Source organism: Bison bison, unplaced genomic scaffold (genome assembly GCF_000754665.1).
Source record: "Bison bison bison isolate TAMUID 2011002044 unplaced genomic scaffold, Bison_UMD1.0 scf7180017864097, whole genome shotgun sequence".
Classification (NCBI taxonomy): Eukaryota; Metazoa; Chordata; class Mammalia; order Artiodactyla; family Bovidae; genus Bison; species Bison bison.
In genome coordinates this window covers 1,818,934-1,824,419 of record NW_011494669.1, presented here as the reverse complement: position 1 = coordinate 1,824,419, position 5,486 = coordinate 1,818,934, and the positions used below count along the sequence as shown (strand labels likewise).

The 5,486-nt window shown below is 42.4% G+C and overlaps 1 protein-coding gene across 8 annotated transcripts in view; it reads left to right on the top strand.

Moving 5' to 3' along the window:
* Window positions 1–5,486, top strand: part of SLC16A12 (solute carrier family 16, member 12) — a 100,297-nt gene that overhangs the window by 28,624 nt on the left and 66,187 nt on the right. For 4 of the 8 annotated variants that reach the window (XM_010838518.1, XM_010838515.1, XM_010838517.1 and 1 more), the window contains exon 2: window positions 854–924. The exons of the other annotated variants lie outside the window; for them this stretch is intronic. The gene's annotated coding sequence lies outside the window, so the exon portion shown is untranslated. The remainder of the gene's footprint in view (window positions 1–853; window positions 925–5,486) is intronic. 8 annotated transcript variants of the gene reach the window in all.

Below are 5,486 nucleotides of genomic sequence, written 5' to 3'. Positions count from 1 at the left end.
CCCCGTCCCTGGGATTCTCCAGGCAAGAACCCTGGAGTGGGTTGCCATTTCCTTCTCCAATGCATGAAAGTGAAAAGTGAAAGTGAAGTTGCTCAGTCCTGTCCAACCCTTAGCGACCCCATGGACTGCAGCCTTCTAGGCTCCTCCATCCATGGGATTTTCCAGGCAAGAGTACTGGAGTGGGGTGCCATTGCTATATAGGTACAGTCCCATCTAAAAAGCCCTCCAAGGGACTTGCCTGGCAGTCCAGGGAGTAGGACTCCGAACTTCCATTGTAGGGGACATGGGTTTGATCCCTGGTTGGGGAACTAAGATTTCTCACATGCTATGTAGCATGGCAAAATAATAATTAAATAAAAAATGAAAAGCCTTCCAAAATGTGTCACGGTGCTTCCTGTAAGAATGCTCTTGAGAATAGGCACCCGACTCCAGTACTCTTGCCTGGAAAATCCCATGGACGGAGGAGCCTGGTGGGCTGCAGTCCATGGGGTCGCTAAGAGTCGGACACGACTGAGTGACTTCACTTTCACTTTTCCCTTTCATGCATTAGAGAAGGCAATGGCAACCCACTCCAGTGTTCTTGCCTGGAGAATCCCAGGGACGGGGTAGCCTGGTGGGCTGCCGTCTATGGGGTCCCACAGAGTTGGACATGACTGAAGCGGTTTAGCTGCAGTAGCAGCAGCATGTAGCATGGCAAAATAATAATTAAATAAAAAATGAAAAGCCTTCCAAAATGTGTCACGGTGCCTCCTGTAAGACTGGTCTTGAGAATGTTAGTCTTACAACATAGTTTTTCCTGTGAGGGATGGAAGAGATCCTGCAGTGGTTAAAAGTCACTCTGTCTGAATTTCAGCCTCAAATTGAATTTGTGGAGACTCTGGAGCCTGCACTCCAGGCAGGATTTAAACACCTGTGTGACCTTTGGTAAGTCATGTATTAATTTCTGTGTGCCTCTGTTTCCCCATCTTTACAATGGGCTAGTAGTTTTTGCACTCCCTTTGGTCATCATAGAGAAGATTAAATGAATGACTCCCAGGCATGCAATAAACACTATGTAAGCGTCACTATTATTACTGTTAGGAAAACTTGTATGACTTTAGTCTAGTTGGTTTATCATTACCTTGTGGACATTACAGATCATGTATCTGGCTATTGTTTAGTCGATTGGTTGCGTCCAACACTTTGTGACCCCATGGACTGCAGAATGCCAGGCTTCCTTGTCCTTCACCATCTCCTGGAGCTTGCTCAAACTCATGTCCATTGAGTTGGTGATGCCATCCGACCATCTCATCCTCTGTTGTCCCCTTCTCCTCCTGCCTTCCATCTTTCCCAGCGTCACGGTCTTTTCTAACGAGTCAGCTGTTTGCGTCAGGTAGCCAAAGTATTGGAGCTTCAGCTTCAGGCTAGTTTTCCTTTATTGTCTATGTCTAGAAATTTTAAGGCCAACTTTTGTGACCTCCCTATAGGAAGTGGATTGATTTTATCTGTGTTAATATTCTCCCTCATTTTATTTTGTACCTTTGTCTTAGTCTTTCCTTTTTATATCTTATCCTTTAAAAATAAAATGTTCAGATGTTTTATAGATATTTTACGTATTATATATTTGATAAAAACGTGGTAGATGGTACACAGTTTTGCAACTTAATTTGTTCACGTAACTATTATATCTGGAACAACTTCCCTTGTCAGTAATTATACTTCAGCCAATGGTATATAAATTAGAGATCATAGCTAAAGTAATTAATCTCAGTCGAACTAGAAATGTTACTGTATTTTTATTGGGTATAACAGTAATACTTGTTTCCTGTTAAATTTTCAAATAGTACAGAAGTAGATAAAATGAAAATTGTACTTTTAGTTTTATCTTATGTAGGCTGTGTGCCTTTATAAATTTAGGATTTGGGGGGAGTAATTACATAGTTCACATACATACGTAAAATATAATTCTGACCTCCATAGGAAAAAGTTACTTTACATCTGATTAGAAAGTGTCTTCTTTCAGAGAAACATTCTCTTAATGAAATCATTTTTTTTTTTTTTAATCTCTTTCTGATGTTTATCCCGGTCTAATCCTTAAATCAGTAGCTGCACGCAGGATAGCAATAGCATATAATAGGATGTGTGCTAGATGAGGAGTCAGGAAATCCGGAGAAAATGTTTATCAACATGGCACATGGCCAAACAGGGCAATTCTGAACAGACACAGAGTGTGTACTTTAACTAAAGTGCAGACTGGAGGTAGAGGCGCACAGGCCTCCTCTCGCTCAGTTCCCCTCCCTCCCTAGCTCACAAAGTGTCAGAACCTCCTGGGGATTCGGTGCTCAGCCTCCCTGACATGCAGCTGCAACCATGAAAGGAGTTTACTTCCTGTCCAGCAAGTAGAAAGGTAAGCTTAGAACCATGCTTTTCTCAGCTTTCTGAATCCCTGAGCTCCTTGCAGGTGGACCAGGCTCCTTGTCAAGACATTGCTCTGTGGCTTATATGACTAGACAGGTCCGAGCGTTAGGGACGATGTGTTGGCAAGTTGGCCGACGTCTCCAGGGTTGTCTCCAGGGTTATGTAGTCAAGAGCCTGATAGCCTCTGTTCTCATCTCATTAATGGTTCTAACTTACTGTGTGATATCTATGAATTCCCTTTGTTGAGCATCAGCTTTTCCATTCTGAAAAATGAGGATCTTGAGCTACATCAGGGGCTGATCATGTCATGTCATAAGTTTTGGGACACAGAGTTGTTAGAATCTCCAGATTTTTAAAGCAAAGCAAGAAATCTGGATCGTTGTAGAATTGTCTGGTTCTTAAGTATTGGAAACTGGTTCTAATTTCTAAAAAATCAGCATGAGGGTCAAACAGGTCATATTGGGAGACTGTATGTGGCCCATGGATGCCAGTTGATCATGCATGCCTGATCTAGTGACTCCTAGGGTCTCCTTAGAACTCTATTGATCTGTGGTTTTTGTCTTCTACATGTGTCTTGATTCAGTTTAACATTGATGAACTGGCTTCCCTTCCAGAATTCAAACTCCAGAGAAAGTGAATGAGGGGTGGAATCAGAGAGTGGGCCTATGTGGGATTTTCCTGTATCCAGTGGCATAAGAATGTGGATAAGTGGGACAAGGAGGCATTATATGGTTTACTCTATGCAACTCTATGCTTCCTAGGTGGTGCTAGTGATAAAGAACCCACCTGCCAATGCAGGAGACAGAAGAGATAAGAGTTCCATCCCTGGATCTGGAAGATCCCCTGAAGAGGGGCATAGCAACCCACTCCAGTATTCTTGCTTGGAAAATCCCATGGACAGAGGAGCCTGGTGGGCTATAATCCATGGGTCACACAGAGTTGGACATGACTGAAGCAACTTAGCACTAAACTATGCCACTGTGAATGCAGCTTTCTTGAGAGAGTGACCCATTCTCATTGAGTGAGGAAGTAGGGAAGTAAAACACGGTCCTCTAAATTTTCTTAGTCCTGAGAGTTACCGTCATTACAGAGGTAAGAACCAATCAGAAACATTATTTAATGTTCTGGTAGTGGTGGTGAGAATAATTGTAATTTATACTTTTTTTTTTTTGCTCCAGAACACTTTTTTCTTTATAATGGATTGATTATAACCCCTAGTTTCTGATACAGTATCAAAGTGGATTTATGCAGAGTGCATGTTCTCTTGTATTTTGTTATTTATGTTACTTATTTATAATATTTTATTCCTTTTGCCTATTTATCCATCCTTAATCCAACTCTTTTTTTCCCTCTCAATATCTTAATGCCACCAATCAGGTTAAAGATAGCTCTTAAATTTCTTGCCACTTGAATAATAAATACTTAAATCACTAAGAAAACTTTTGCTTAGAATTGATCATATCCTTTTGGAACTGAAAATGGAGTCCGACTGCTGCTCAAGAGCCAATAGAGAGGCCAGGTTGGTGGAAAGGAGAGTTTGCCGTATTTTGGAATCCGGCAATCGGGGAGGAGGGCCGACTTCAGTCGAAAAGCTGATTCCCTCCACCCCACTGACAACCAGTGGGCAAAAGCCATGAGAGCCACAGGGAGAGGGCTACATGCAGAAGCAGCACCGTCAGCTCTGACAGTCGTTTTGAAATAGATCATCGGTGGTCTAATCCAGCATCATTTTGATTGTTTTGGGTAAAGTTAGTCTTCAGTTCCAGGGTTGGTTGGTTTCCATTTTTTTGAGGCCAGTTCTCAGAACTGTAGCAGCTTATTTATGGCTGCAGTCTGGTCATCATGCAGTTAACTTCTTCCACATGGTGAGCATGGTAGTATCTACAGGGCAGCTCACAGGATATGGCTCAGAATATTATCTTTAGCCCTTGAGGAGAAACTAAAGGTCCTTGACTTTGCTTGATGACTGAACTATTATTATTTGGTCTCCTTTGATTGTTTTCTTTTGTTCTACATTTTCTCACTTTGATTAAACTTATTCTTTGGCATAAGTTTTTCCACAGACAAAAGGCAGATGGAGGATGTGGAGGGCAAAGACCATAGGGTCTTGCTTCATTTCATTTTTGCTTTTAACAAAAAGTTTAACGGTCAGTCTTATTGGTACCCCCCACATTGTTGCCAACTGCCCTCACTTTACGACGCTGGTTCAACCAGAGAGCTCTCCTAAGAACCCTTTATGAAGGTGGAGAGTGGAACAGTTCACAGAGTTCTATGAAAGTTTGAGGGAGCTAGTCTCTTCTGGCCCTAGAACTTTGCTTCAGTTCAGTTCAGTTCAGTCCAGTCGCTCAGTCGTGTCTGACTTTTTGTGACCCCATGAACCACAGCACGCCAGGCCTCCCAGTCCATCACCAACTCCCGGAGTTCACCCAAACTCATGTCCATTGAGTCAGTGATGCCATACAACCGTCTGTCTCATCCTCTGTCATCCCCTTCTCCTCCTGCCCTCAGTCTTTCCCAGCATCAGGATCTTTTCAAATGAGTCAGCTCTTCACATGAGGTGGCCGAAGTATTGGAATTTCAGCTTCAACTTCAGTCCTTCCAATGAACACCCAGGACTGATCTCCTTTAGGATGGACTGGTTGGATCTCTTTGCAGTCCAAGGGACTCTCAAGAGTCTTCTGCAACATCACAGTTCAAAAGTGTCAATTCTTCGGCTCTCAGCTTTCTTTATAGTCCAACTCTCACATCCATACGTGACTATTGGAAGAACCATAGCCTTGACTAGACGGACCTTTGTTGACAAAGTAATGTCTCTGCTTTTTAATATGCTGTCTAGGTTAGTCATAGCTTTGATTCCAAGGAGTAAGCATCTTTTAATTTCAAAACTGCTTATTGGTCTTCTAACGTGGCTGCGATGAGAATGACTGATCTGGAGAATGCAAGCAACCACTAGTTACAAAACCAGAGGGACTAGTTGTATTTTCCGTGTTTTGCTCTTTTTTATTTTTTCCTTTTCTAACTCCACGGAGATTAAGAAATAGAACTTTGCAAATATCTTAGAAGACACTCCCCCTTCAGCCCCACTTCTT